General features: G+C 42.3%; 1 pseudogene; it reads right to left on the reverse strand.

Annotated features, from left to right (window-relative positions):
- Positions 1-15,039: 15,039 nt before the first annotated feature.
- On the reverse strand, positions 15,040-15,399 carry LOC149314010 (elongin-C pseudogene; annotated as a pseudogene).
- Between the last annotated feature and the right edge of the window lie 352 nt (positions 15,400-15,751).

Here is a 15,751-nt window from a genome sequence, read left to right on the forward strand (position 1 = left end):
AAAAAAAATCCAAGAAGAAAAGAAATTAGACACCTTGAATTTGCTCCTGGACAGCAGAGTGAGCAGGCATATAAATCACTTTGGGCCCTTTCACACTATATAATTATAGTGCTATAATTCCACTTTAACTGCCATGACAGTATGTTGGTAGTTGTAGTATGGTGAGGCAATAGAGCTCTCCAGCAGAAAATGTTAGATATCCTTCCCTAAACTACAGGTTTCAGCATTCCCTAGGATATTGGCAGTTAAAGTGGAATCCTAGTGCTGTTAGTGGGTAACGTGAAAGGGTCCCAGATCTTTGTTTTCCCTACTATGATATGATGTATTGTGTTCCTATTTAAAGAATCATAATTATGTTCACATTTTCATGTATATACCTGAAAACATATGCAAATGTTATGCAAATTTGCACCCTCATTTCTGATGCATTTCTTCTTTTATGACTATGTAGAATACCAGGTGCTGTGGGATACATTTCGGACGAAGGAGCTGGTAAAACCATTTCTGAGGATTCCTTGCCTTAAAAACCCTATAAAATTTATGGGATCATCATAATTCAACAGGTGACTTTAGGCATGTGTGCGCACGCGCATACACACACACACACACACACACACACACACACACACACACTAATCCTAACTGCACAACCAAATTCCTGCAGCCAATTGAGAGCTAGGGACAAACAGCATAGTGTACAGATCCTGTTTGTACCTCCACAGTGCATGGTATGGCAAGCCTAATGTGGTCAGTTGAATTGCACATACTGGCTCCCAGGAGCCTTTTCATAGGTTTAACATGGCCTAGTGTGACAAGAGAGTTTTTCCAGAAAGAGGTTGTACCTGTAGGAGATGATGACAACTAGTGTCTCCAAAAATCCACAGTATATTTCAAACATCATGGAATTTCGACCCTGCAACCTCAAATTCCCAGAATTACACATGGAACAGAATTTACCATATTTAGGCTTATCAAAGCCTTTGCTACCAGATGATGTAGGCTGGATTCTGCCCTCCACATTTCTTGTACTGAAGGTAAGGATGGGCACCATATTTCTAAGAAACACCAGTATTCTTAAATGATACATTTTTTAAAAAACGTCCATCAGAATAATTTAAATATTTACCATGAGGAGGAACTCCCAACTTGTTTTACTTTCACTTGCTGTGAAATTACAATTTCAGTGGCAGATACTAACATTCTCTCACTTCTGAGAATGTACTTCTAAACAATGAGAAAATATTAAGAATCAATGCCATTAGTGGGGAGAGGAATAATTAGATTGGCTTAATCCATATTTTGTTTAACATTATGAAAGTCATTTTGGGGACTATTATAATGGAGGAGGTTTTGTGGCTTGACCAGACAAATTGACCCTTCACATTGTATGAGATTTAAGGTCCTATCCTCTTTCTATTGAGATTTAAATTTGCCTTCTGCTTAGGAGATGCCTGGAGGTATTTCCTTCTTTTGTAATTCTGCAGGTGACCAAGAATCACAGAGCCAACGGCACAAAGAACGCCATCCTTATCACAGTAGAAACAACCTACAGGAGGCAAGACCTCACAGAATTACCAAATAAATATGGACAGACAGCACTAAAACAGAATTTCTAGCTTTGTCAGCTTGTTTTAGCAAACAGAAGACATTTGAACAGCTGCCGGATGGGGCCTACCCTGCGTTTGGTAAACAGAAAGAGTGAAGGGCATGATAATTAGGCACAGTTAGGATATCTTAGGGGTGCTAACTTGTAACATAAATACAGAAAGCTCCCACTAAGAGTTGATGTTGTTGTTATGCCTGGAACTATTCCAAATGAAACATGTCAAATGATAAAGACCTGAGAACATGTCTTTATAGGACCCAAACTTATAATGGTGGCTGAATTGCTGGGGGAGAGCCTGTAAGGGTTAGCTTTGTGCAAGAGATGGAGGATAGGCACATGGGGCGGGGGGAAATCAAAGAACATTAGAAATTATTCCAAAATCAGAGAACCAAAAGAAAGCCCAAGAAAAAAGATGACTAGACTGTTATGAACAGTCATGCCCCCCCCCCCCCCCAAAAAGTGTCAAGCATGTCTGGAGGAGGGCGATCAAAATGGTGACAGTTGGGAAACTGTGCCCTATGAAAAGTGCTTTAGTGAGCTGGGTATATTTAGCGTGGGGAAGAGAAGGTTAAGAAGTGATATGATAGTCATGTTTCAATATTTGAAAAGTTGTCATATTGAGGAAGGAACAGGCTCTCTTTTTTTTTGCTGCTCCAGATACTAGGACATGGGGCAATGGATTCAAACTACAGGAAAAGAAAATGCATCTAAACATCATTAGGAGGAACTTCTTGATGGTAGGAATGGAAGGAATGGAAAAATGGGGAAATCACCAAAGAGAATTCAAACAAGTAGCTAGGATGTGTAGGGGTTAAGTCAGAAAAGCTAAAGAATGAGCTCAGACTTGCTAGAGAGGTTAAGAATAATAAAAAGGGCTTTTTGGATATGTCTGCAACAAAAGGATGAAGAAGGAAATGGTAGGGCCACTCCATGGAGAAGATGGCAAAATGCTAACAGAAGACAGAGAAAAGAAAGAATTATGCAACACCTTCTTTGCCTCTCTGTTCTCAGAAAAGGAAAAGGGTGCTCAGCCTGAGGAAAATGGAGCAGAGGACAAAATAAGGAAATTTCAGCACAGAATAAGTAAAGGGATAGTACAGAAATACCTGTGTAACCTAAATGAATATGTCTCCAGGACCAGATGCACTACATCCAAGAGTAATAAAAGAGCTGGCTAATGTAATATCGGAGCCATTGGCAATAATCTTTGAGAACTACTGGAGAACAGGAGAAGTCCCAGCAGACTGGAGGAGGGCAAACGTTGTCCCCATCTTCAAAAAGGGGGAAAAAGAGGATCCCAACAATTATCGTCAAGTTAGTCTGACATCAATACCAGGAAAGATTCTGGAGCAGATCATTAAACAGAGAGTCTGTGAACATCTAGAAGGCAATTCCATAATCACAAAAACTCAACATGGGTTTCAGAGAAAAAAGTCATGCCAGACAAATCTAATCCCCCCCCCCTTTTTTTTTTTTTTGATAAAATTACCAGCTTGGTAGCTAAAGGGAATGCTGTGGATATAGTATATCTTGATTTCAGTAAGGCCTTTGACAAGGTTTCCCATGGCATTCTTGCAAACAAGCTTGCAAAATTTGGGCTAGACAAGGTAACTGTTACATGGATTTGTAATTGGTTGACTGGCCAAACTCAAAGGGTGCTCAACAATGGCTCCTCTTCATCCTGGAGAGAAGTGACCAGTGGGGCCCCACAGGGCTCTGTCCTTTGCCCAGTGCTATTCAACATCTTTATCAATGACTTGGATGACAGAACTGGGGCATACTCATCAAATTTGCAGATGACACCAAACTAAGAGGAGTAGCTAATACCCCAGAGGACAGGATCAAAATTCAATATGACCTGAATAGACTAGAAAACTGGGCCAAAGCTAACAAAAAGAAATTCAACACAGAAAAATGTAAGGTACTGCACTTAGGGCGGAATAATGAAATGCACAGATATAGGATGGGGGACACTTGGCTGAATGAAACTACATGTGAAAGGGATCTAGGAGTCCAAGTAGACCACAAGTTGCGCATGAATCAGCAGTGCGTTGTGGCAGCTAAAAAGGCCAATGCAAGTTTAGTTGCATCATTAAAAGTATAGTGCCTAGATCATGGGAAGTAATAGTGCCACTCTATTCTGCTTTTTGTCAAGCCCCACTTGGAATATTGTGTCCAGTTCTGGGCACCACAATTCAAAAAAGACATTGAGAAACTGGAACATGTCCAAAGGAGGGCGACTAAAATGGTGAAGGGCCTGAAAACCATGCCCTATGAGGCAAGACTCAGGGAGCTGGGGATGTTTAGCCTGGAGAAGAGAAGGTTAAGAGGTTATATGATAGCCTTGTTTCAATATTTGAAGGGATGTCATATTGAGGAGGGAGCAAGCTTGTTTTTGCTGCTCCAGAGACTAGGACATAGACAAATGGATGCAAGCTACAGGAAAAGAGATTCCACCTCAACATTAGGGGGCACCTCCTGACAGTAAGGGCTGTTGGACAGTGAAACACACTCCCTCGGAGTGTAGTGGAGTCTGCTTTCCTGGAGGTTTTTAAACAGAGGCTTGATGGCCATTTGTCAGGGATGCTTTGATTGAGAGTTCCTGCATGGCAGGGGGTTGGACTAGATGGCCCTTGTGATCTCTTCCAACTCTATGATTATATGGTAAGCGCTGTTTGACTGTTCAACATGTAGCCTTGGAATATGGTGGACTCTCCTTCTTTGGAGGATTTTAAATAGAGTCTGGATGGCCATCTGTCAGGAGTATTTTGTATATTCCTGTACAGGAAGGGGTTGGTCTGGAGGCCCTTAGGGTCTCTTCTAACTCTATGACTCTATGAAAAAATTGTCAGATAATCTGGGGCATTAAAAAAAGGGGGGGGGGACTTCATGACTGATATCCTGAATTGCTGAAGAAGGTCGGAAGCAGTTTTCTGCTGCTCTTACACATGGTGCTGTTGGCACATCCTGATCAAGATCCAATAGCTAAAGTGTAAATCTCCAGTGGCACACTTATGAAATTCCCAGCTGTTCCTTTTCCTGGTTGTGCAGCTGCAGCAAGGATGTTCAAATGCATTCCTAAGATGAGGAATATGTGCTGGGTTAGGGAGTCAGGAATCTAAGTAGGAAGCCAAGAAGACTGTAACTGGAAAGTCAGAAAAACTACACGTTCTCCAATATGAGTCTTCTTGTATTTTGAAATCTCAATGGGAGGTTCTTCTCTCTGTCCCACTACTCTCACAAGTACCTCTGGTGGGAACATAGGAAATGGCCTTCTTGGTGATGGCTTTCAGGCTCTGGAACTCCCTCTTTAGTTGATACTTGGGTTCTGCATGCTATCCTTCTGTAGGCAAGAGAAGATATTTCTGTTTGGATAAGCCTTTGGTGATTGATTGGTCAGAGGGAAAAGGGCCTATTGTTTATACAGTTTATACATTGTTTTCTTTTTAATGGTCTTGTTTTTAACTGTTTTTAATGCTATTGTTTGTTTAAATGTATTTTTAATTTTTGCATGATATAAACTTTAATGTTGTATCTCACACTGGTAGGTGAGAAGCTGCCTTAAATCCTGGACTGGGAAGAAGGCATGAAATGATGATGATGACGATGACAATGATGATGATATCTTACTATTTCACAGCACTATGGACTGTGTCTTCCATTACCACAAAGATTAGATTATTGTGGGGTTTAGGCGATCGAGGTATTAGAAGGAGAGGGAGATGTTCTTTCACACTGGATATAGAGAAAACAATGAGAGACGTCATAATATAGTGATTTGAGTCTCAGGCTACCACTCTGCAGACCAGGATTCAAACCTCAGCTAAGCCATACAAACCCACTGGATCACGCTGGATAAGTCACACTCTCACAGCCTCAGAAGATAGCAATGGAAAAACCCCTCTGAAGAAATCTGCCAAGAAAACACCATGATAGGTTGGCCTTAGGGTAGTCATAAGTCGGAAATGACTTGAAGGCACATGCAGCAGCAGCAGCAGCAACAATATTTATGGGACTTGGGGGGAAAAAACATTCAGAAAAAGTTTGATGTTTACTGTGGGACATCTGGGAGTTGTAGGTAGATCATAGCACTGGGGAACTGCAGATCTGTTTTTTGAATTCACAAGATAAGTTTGCAATGTGCACTTGAGAAGGTAGTGCACAAATGGAGCCTGTGCTTCCTGCTTTGAAGCCTTGACTTCTGTTCCTGACAGAGACAGACATGGCCTGGGAGAGTAATGGAGCAGGATGAGCTGATTAGGCCATAAGAAATCAAAGGGACAGGCGCCAATGACATCATTAGTGCCATAGGTAATACTGACAGAACATTCATTGTTACGAAATTCTGCATGGAGGAGTTCATTGACTGGAAAAGGGATATGGAATAAAGATGCTGATGGGGTACCAATGACATCATAATCCCCACCTGGAGATCCATGATGAGAGAGTGCCAGTAAACAAGAAACAGGGCCTGCAATAGCCAATGAACAGAGATTGGGCTTCTATCAGAAAGAACCTAGGGCCAACCTCAGTTAAGCACAGGAAAGCAATTTTACCACAAGCAGACCAAGATGCTGTGTGAGTGTAATAGTGGCAGAGTCAAGCAATCCACTACTCTGACCTCTGTTTTGGCTTTATGGAAACTTAATTGCACACCACTACTTCATGGCACAGTACAGTCTCTTCCACTAGGCAGACTGTTTACTTCCATTGAAATCTTCCTCGCTGTAGTGGCTTTGCTTCTTCCTAAAGTGAGGGAAGCAGCAGCCTGTTTACTGGAACTGATCTGGTTTTGGCGTCTGCATCCATCCCTTGGCTCATTCAGGAGAGCAGGCGGGGGAATTTGGAAAGCTGGGAGCTGGCACCTTTTTTGTATCTCCATGATCCCTGTTTGTTGTGGGTGTTCAGCACACTGCCAACCACAGTAACTAACCTCTTTCTCTTCCCACTCCCACCCTGTTCATGCCTGTTGTTTGGTTATTGGGGGTGGAGGGCTGGGGAGTTGTCTTTCCCAGAAGCAGTGCCAAGATGATTCCAGGAAGCTGCTAGTGCAACTTTGTAATTGAATCCCTTGGGAATGGTTCCCATTAGATATTATACTCTCCCTTGCCCTTGACCTATGCAGAGTAGAAGGCTCCTTATTAACATAATCAAAACTTCTTATGAGGGGGCAATCATAAAAGGCTTTGCAGTATATGTTGGCAGACTCACTTGGGAGGACAGTTCAAATTTCTGCCTATTGCTTTATCAGTGTGAACTTTTCCCCACACATTCCCACGCTTAGAGTGCCGAAGCATCTAAAACAAAGATCTTGAACTGAGACACACATATATTGGTATTCTAGGCTCAAAACCATCTTGGCAGTCAATCTTTGATGCAAAAAGAACATCTGATGCAATCTTGTTCTTCCACACTGTTCCTGAGGAACTCAGTTATACTAGCTGATTGTCTTTCTTCGACATCCGTTTTAAACTTAAGCTCTCCCAATCACTCTACCTTTGTTTACCTCAGTAAAGATGTGGGATTTTGGTCTGACTTAAAAAGTCATCTTAGCTACTTCACGCCTTGTATTTAAGCCAAACTAGTATCCTAGGGATTCAAACTGTATAAATTCACAGATTTCCAGAGAAAATTTTCATTGTATTTACAACAGAGTAATTTACTTAGAAAGTATGTGGTGGCTTAGTGGTTAAGATGCCAATTCTGATGACTGGAAGATTGGAAGGTTGGCAGTTTGAGGCCCAAGTGCTGCATGATGGGGTGAGCTTCCATCCTTAGCCCCAGCTTCTGCCAACCTAGCAGTTCAAAAGTATTCAAATGCAAGTAGATAAATAGGTACCACTTCTCAGTGGGAAGGTAACAGTGTTCAGTGCAATTATGCTGGCCACGTGATCACCAGAGCAGTCCTTGGACAATGTTGGCTCTTCATCTTAGAAACAGAGATGAGCACTGCCCCTTACAGTCGGTTATGACTAGATATGCATGTCAAGAGATTACCTTTACCATTTTAATTTACTTAGAAACTTGTAACAGAAACTATGGCCTGGTACAGACAGGCCCTTTGTGGTGTGCCCATGACGTGCTAGGGTTGTTTGGAGGCGGGGTGTGCACACGCCCCACAACCCCAGCACATCATAGGTGTGCCGCAGCTGTGCGGCACCACCCAGATGGTGCACGCAATGATGATGTGCCAGCAGCGTAGCGTCCAAATGGCGCTGTGCTGCTGGCACGTCATCGCGCCATCGCTGGCACTTTGGTGTGGTGCAAATGCACCACAAAAAAGGAGCCGCTTCTGTGCACTTCTTTCTTGCTGCGCAGCAGTGCCGCACAATTTGGTTGCTATGGCACTGCTGCAGAGCCAGGAGAGGCGCCTCCCCAGCACCTCTTTTTGGCGCTCCATACCACGTCTATGTGATTTAACAAAGAGGCACTAATCAAGCCCACTGATCACTTCCCTTTCCTTTTGGTCCATGTGGGAACTAATGGCACTGCAAGCCATAACCTTCAGGATATCACAAGAGATTATAAGGCTCTGGGTCAGAAGCTGAAGGACCTTGAGGCATAGGTTGTCATTTTGTTTGTTCTCCCAGTTGAAAGACATGGCCCAAAAAGAAAGAGAAGAATAGTGGAGGTGAACAACTGGCTGTTGCTGCTGGGAATGATTGGCAGGAACATTTTTGCTCAGAGGCTCAGAAACCTGATCAGGAGGGACTTTAACTGGGTTATGTGGGAAAGGGAGGCAGTGTTTTGAGGGCAGGAGTTCATCAGGTACTAGAGATCAGCCTTAATTTTATAGAGAGAACTAGGTGAATAGTACAAGAACCCAACAGTGGGAAGAGAAAAAACTTAAATAAGCTGCTATGGGGAATGGTCTATAGTCTTAGATGTCTCTACATCAATGCACAGACCATGGGAAATAAAAAAAGATGAATTGGAACCCTTTACACACTTAAGGAAATACAGTGGGCCCTTACTATATACAGGGGATCTGTTCTGCATCCCCCCACGTATGGCAGAATCTGTGTATGCTGAAGTCCCATTGACCACAATGGTGGCACGGCCACATGGCCGTGCAGCCATTGGGGACTATGGGACTTTGCCTACCTTGCCTTCCTCTTCTCCTCCTCCTCCAACTCTTCATCCTTCTCTTGTCACTTGGCCCTGGAGGGCAGGAGCACAGCAGCGGAGCCTCAGCAGGTCCGGAGCTGAAATGGACTGCAAAGTTATCCAGCCAGGCCTCAGAGCACCCCTAGGAATGGGGACTGGGGAGTGCCACCCTTGAAGCTTCCTTCCAGGTCCTTTCCTTCCAGTGAAGGGGTGCCCAAGCCTTGCAGTTACTTCTGGCTCCATCAGGCCTGGTAGAGCCCCTCCAACTGCCCCAGCAGCCACATGTGCTTGCTCAGGCCTGGTGCCGGGGGCAGCAGGAACCATGAGGCATGGGCATCCCTTGGCTGGAAGGAAGACCTGGAAGGAAGCTCTGAGGGTGGTGCTCCAGACTGCCCATTCTTGGAGGGAGAATCATAGAATCATAGAGTTGGAAGAGATCACAAGGGCCATCCAGTCCAACCCCCTGCCATGCAGGAACTCTCTATCAAAGCATCCCTGACAGATGAACATCCAGCCTCTGTTTAAGGACTTCCAAATAAGGAGACTCCACTACACTCCAAGAAAGTGTGTTCCACTGTCAAACAGCTCTTACTGTCAAGAAGTTCCTCCTAATATTTAGGCGAAATCTCTTTTCCTCCAGCTTGCATCCATTCTTCCATTTTCTATTCTCCGGGCCCACACAAAACAAGCTTGCTCCATCCTCAATGTGACACCCCTTCAAATACTTAAACAACGCTATCATATCACCTCTTAACCATCTCTTTTCCAGGCTAAACATACCCAGCTCCCTAAATCTTTCCTCATAAGGCATGGTTTCCAGGCCCTTCACCATTTTGGTGGCCCTCCTTTGGACACATTCCAAGTTGTCAACATCCTTTTTGAATTGTGGTGCCCAGAACTGGACACAGAATTCCAAGTGAGGCCTGGCCAAGTCACCATAAGTCAGAAATGACTTGAAGGCACATAACAACAACAACAATGACATAGGGACCAGGACAGCAGTAGACCATATTTTCTGTAGAGTAAACTGGGGTCCTCCAACCCTTAGACACTCCAAAAAGGCTTGATTAGAAGCCCCAGCATGCATCCATCCCTTCCTCCCCTTTTTAAAAATATATCTCCCATTTTGCCAGAAAGGGACTCAATCAAGATAGCTCATCATTCAGAACTGTCACAGCTGATCATGAGAGCTGCCACTCAATACATCTAGATCATTTCCACTGCTGCATACCTTTGGCCTGGTAATACTGCCAAGTGACTGTGAAATAGAAGGATTTTTTTTGTTTGGAGGAATTCCCCTATGATAATTTCATTTCAGATTTTTTCCCTAATTTTGGAAGGTTTTCAGGAAAGTTGATACAGAAAATGTATGAGACCCATGAGGCTCCTTCTCGCTTAACATAACCTACTATTACTGTGTAGTCCCAGGATATAAGAGCCCCCAAGTCTCCTTATAATTCAGTAAGTGGTGACATGTTATGGGGTGGGAATTTCATGGAGTTCTGGACAGAGTGAATGGAGCAAAATCTAGGGACCAAGGTCTTGTAAAACATCACAGTCCTCAAAGTAAGTCGAGCTGGGCACCACAATTCAAGAAGGATATTGACAAACTGAAAGGTGTCCAAAGGAGGGTGACAAAAAGAGCGAAAAGTCTGGAAACCATGTCTTGTAAAGTCTTAAGCTGGGTGTGTTTATCTGAAAAAGAGATAGCTAAGAAGTGACATGTTAGTCATGTTTAAATACTTGACAGGATGTCATATTGAAGATGATGGAAGCTTGTTTTCTGCTGCTCCAGAGACTAGGACATAGAGGATACAGGAAAAGAGATTCCATTTCAACATTAGGAAGAATGTCATGAAGGCAAGAGTTGTTTGACAATGGAATAGTCTCCTTCTTTGGAAGTTTTTAGACAGGGGCTGTCAGGAGTGCTTTGTATATTCCCACACTGGAGTGAGTTTGGCTATTTAACCCTTGTGGTCACTTCCAAGTCTATGATTCTATGTATTTTATTTTGGAACAGATTTGGACATCTTCTGATGTACTGATGCAAAAGGTAATTAGCCACATTTTGTTACTATCAGTTGCTTGACAATCCTTCCCATGCAGGCAAGAGATAAGATAGAGGGTTATGAATTACTCAGTGGACTACCATGTGAGCTGCACTTGGCTCAGTGTGTCATAAGTTGTGATGGCTTGCTTTAAGGGCTACTCTCTTCCATATTCCATCTGATAGCTTCTAAAGTTTCACAGATGAAAACTGGAGCACATGTGGCCAAGCAGCAGCACAGTATGATCAAGATAGCAAGAGCTATTAATGAGGAAGTATATACTAGCTAGAAGAGGTAGCAGCAGTTTGATTTTGCCTGAATCTATGGGAAAGGCAGGATTCTGCCCCTCCACTCTGACTGACTGATGACTAAACAGAGTGCAAACTACTTTTGTATTTCAAACTAAGGGGTGAAATAGACTACCCCTTTGTGCTGCCATCTAGGTGGCTTCATAGTGTGGCTTTTGATGCCTCATGCTCTGAAGCCACCTGGAAGCCAGCTTCCAGCTACCTGGCTGCCCACTCGTGGCCAGCTTGGGGACATAGCAAGCTTCCATCATGCTGCAAGCTTCCATCATGCCAGGAAGCTGCTGTGGGACCGCAGAAGAGCCACTAAAGGTGGCTTTTCTGCTGCTGAAAAAGGAGCAGTTGAATATCTCACCTTTTTCGACCAGCACCATGGCAGATTGGGGCCTTGGCGTGAGGCTGCCACAGCCCAAATCAGGCTTATCAGGCAGCTTCAAGGCATCCCTTTGGGGCAGTCTGTTTTGCCCTAAGTTTGCAGCAACTGAAGTAAATTGGGGATAAAGGGGAAAAGTACGAGAAGGAAAGAGAAACTGGGACATTTTGAAAGCAGCTGAAAAAGTGAGATGATAGAAAATTAATCAGGACTGTCCCTGCCAAATCAGACAGTTGGAGGATATGCCATCTCAACTAATTAGTTATTCAAAGCAGAGAAAATACCCTGGTTTATGAGGTGCTCTGCTTGCATGGAAATTCTCTGACATGCTTGGAACTACTAAAAAGATTTTCTATTAAAGACAGAACAAAAATTAATTTGGTTTGCATTTTAATACTAACTTACCTAATTCACACTTTCTGAAATAATATTTGAAGTAGAATGCAACTGGCCTTTTTGTTTCTTTGCACTTCTCCAAATTTTGCAAATGCAATTTTCTCATCAAAACCTGCACAATTTGCTTTAGGGAGGGGAGCATATAAAGAAAAAAACATGTAAAAGATATGAGGCAGGATTGCTTGTCTTAGGTGGCATGGTATACAGAAGTGCATACTATACATAAAAGCTTTCATGTGGACCTTCATTAATGAAAATGAAGTGGATGGCTGCATCCAAATCCAGTTTGCAAATGGCAACCATATTGCTTCCTCTAGTCCTTAGTTTTTAAGATATCATTTCTTGACATACAAACATTTGATACCTGGCCAAACCCTGAGATATATCATCTTCCCTAAAGTAGAAAGGATGGTGTGTGAGACAATTCCTCCCACATTTGTTTTTCTTATTCCAGGAGGGTGGAAACAGTTTTTTCTTATTCCAGGAGGATGGGTTTTTCAAGAATGAAAAAAATGATCAGAAGGTGAGAAAATGAATGGAGTTAGAAGAACCTCTTATGCATTTTCTCCTCTTTGAAATCTTATGTTTCAACAAGTTTCAGAGTATAGTGACATTTTGTAAGGCTTTATTCCAACTCCTGTATTTCTTTATTTGGAAATATCAGAGTCTGTGCTGATTTAAAGCTCAAGGGAGTGTTTGTTTGTTTTTTGCTAACAATATAGTCAAAACCCATAAATGTCATGCAATTGGTTTTTAGCAGTGTAAAATGAGCATTTATAGCATGCAGAATGATACAGCAGGCATTCAACAGTCATTCTTATATTGTTAGAGGTGGACATCCATGGGACAATGTCAAATACTTTTAGTGACAAGGGAGTAGGAGGGCAGCTTGGTGCTTTCATTTGGGATGGGAATTAAATTTCCCCAAACTGAGGCCCGTTACAAATGGGCGTAAAGTACGTCCTTACGCACGCACCTAACCCTAATACTTTTGCCGCTTCCCCGTGGCCTGGAAAGCGGCGGATCGGGGCCTCGGAGGCTGCCGTTCTGGCAGCTGAGGCCTTGATCAGGCGGGGAAAGGAGTGCCTACAGGCCGCCCCAAACGGGCGGTCTGTAACGTGCCTTTGTGATGGTAGCTTACTTCAGTTATTTTGTTTTGTTTTGCTTGTTAACCATTCTTGAGTCAACCTTGACTCATGGTGATTCTGTGGATGAGACATCTCCAAGATGGTTTCTCCCTTTGTGTGCATTAAAAAAGGGGGGAGGAAGCATACTTCTTGTAGCTATGATGCTCTCTTGGCAGCCTCTTGGCCCTAACTGCATAACACTGTGTCATGATGTACTCTCAGAGCCATAGGCATTCTAGCACATGTAAGCAAACCTAGTCTTTGGAAGCATTATTCCTGCCTCTCCAAGTCACACAAATTGCTGAATAAAGCTGGGTCATAGATTTTTGAGTATTAGTTCTATTGCACTCAAGAGATTCTTTTTCTGGAGCCCATTACATTATACAAATATAGAACCATGACTCCACTTTAGCAATTCTCATCCAGAGAGTTCCTCTGGTTTCTCTACCCTGATTACAAACTCCAGGTTTCCATAGGATTCTACCACTGCATTTAAAGTGGAATCAAAGTGCTGTATTGTGTAGTGTGAAAGCATGTCTAAACATCCTGGTGAGAAAGCCAAAACATGAAGGTTGAGCTGAGGGTAACTGCAATAGTCCATCCTGACTTAAAACACACAAACATACACATGCGTGTGATAGACCATTAAGTAAAAAAAAAACTGAGACAGTGAAACAAAACAGCCAGCTACTCCATGTGCTAAACCAGCAAGACTTTTAGGACGTTCTGCAGTGTTCTGGCCAGGGCTTTGCACAATAGGGCCTGTAACTCCTCTTTCTTCTTTCACTTTCCTCAAAGTCTTCTGTAGACAGTGACATGAACATAAAAACACATCAAGAAATGAATTGGTCTATGAATAAATGAAAAGGTGCTTTTCCATGTTCTGAAATACATTGTCTTGAAGAAGAATGCTGCATATTTTCGTATATTTTATGTGTAAGTTAAAAACACTATCAGAAAACATAATATATTTATAAAAAAGAAAAGAAAAAGAAAACATAGTATATTAAACTCCCCCCCCCCCCATCTCTCACACACACAAAGCTATGTGTCAAAGGTAATTGCTTGGTGTTGCTATAAAAGCCTTCACATGCTAGGGACATGATTCCAATAGCTGAAATTAACAAAAAATCAAAACCACATTGCATGTATATTTAGCCAATATAAAAAAAATGGTTATATTTCCTCTTTGCCCTCCTTCTAAATACAAGACAATGCAATATAATAAAATCTGTTTCTATTGCTCATGAAGTGGGTCCCTTGGGCAAATGGTATGTGAAGAAAAGATTAGTTTCTTTCCTCAAAGTATTTTAATGTGCCTGAGTCTGATTCTACCTTCCATGGTCCAAAACCGCATTGAAAACATTCAAAATGAGAAAATGTATCATTGGGCAGTGTGGGTATCACATTTCACAGGATGTGTGAATATCTGTGTATCTATATCTATACATTTAAGGAGGTAGATGCTAAATGAGTGGGTGTGGGTCGGGGGTTGCCAGACAAAATATGATACTTCATAAATACTGCCTTCCACAAAGGATGAAATAAGCTAAAAAAAGAGGGGATTTTATATCCCATAGTTTGACAGGAGGTCTACATTAATGGAATGAGCATGAAGGTGATATTTGGCAACCCCCAGCTATTCCAAAGCTTCCTTCATCACTTGCCAGGGTGCCCTCAAAATAGTTTTTTGAAAAAAGTGTCCCACAAATCTCTCCAGCAAATTTGAGTAGGGGTGATTGGGGGCTTCAGGTGGGAGGTGGAATTTGGGGGGGGGGGAGAATCACTCCCTCACTTTCTACTAACAGATAACATTCCTAGATTAAATGTGCTTTTTTTTTTTAAATGGCATGTTTGTTTATTTGCCTGTTGGTAGGAAGTCTGTTACTTGTGTAAGCAACAAAGCAAAATCAGAGCATGAGTGGGCCACATGCAAACCACTGCCAACAACAGTGACCATTACATTGCTTAACCAAACATACATACAGAACATGCTAGGTTAAAAAAAAAGAATCTAACTGAAATACATGTATTAAATAGTGGGGAAAGTTTACATTTTTATTATAATTTAGTTTATTTAACAATCTAAGAAGTTTGCAGCCATCAGCAATTCCAGTGCAATTTCATGTGCAATAGGAAATTCTGGGATCTCTGTGGAGCTGTTAGTGTAGTGAACTTTGTAAGTGAAATACATGCATACTTTGGATAGAACATGAGAAGGAATCTCTCTAAAATTGACTTCATTTGTTTCATTTCCAGCAAATTGTCCTGGAGCACTCAACATAGCTTTTGTTGTTCCTGATGGGAGTGCATGTTCTCGCTTAACAATGAATTCATGGCCATCAGAGGATATACGTTTCACATACATAGCATCTGGGCCTTCCCACCAACCATATGTTTTCTCTTCTCCATCCATCTCTTCTTATCAAATGGTTGGTTCTTGGCCTTTGTAGAGTTATCAGAAGAATCTAGAAATTCATTCCACCAGGTCTCAAACAACAGAAGCAGCTCAGGCGCTGTGAGATCAATTAAATTTCCTTCTGACAGTTGAGGGATACCATAATATGGAAACCCTTGGCTGAAAAGAGATCTTTCTTTACTGTTCTACCACACAATGAGAGTTAAATTTTAGCGTCATTCTTTAGAAACCAGCCATTCAGGAGCTAAAGTCCAGAGGAAGAAATCTAATAAAAATGTATGGTTCTTGTAGTTCTGCTCCACGAGAGAAGCCTTGCATGACCGTAGCCATCACTAGATATATATGTTAAACGGGGGAGGGAATTGAACAG

The sequence above is a fragment of the Sceloporus occidentalis genome, unplaced genomic scaffold, assembly GCF_023333645.1.
Source record: "Sceloporus occidentalis isolate IW3139 unplaced genomic scaffold, rSceOcc1.0.p SCAF_4, whole genome shotgun sequence".
NCBI classification, from domain to species: domain Eukaryota; kingdom Metazoa; phylum Chordata; class Lepidosauria; order Squamata; family Phrynosomatidae; genus Sceloporus; species Sceloporus occidentalis.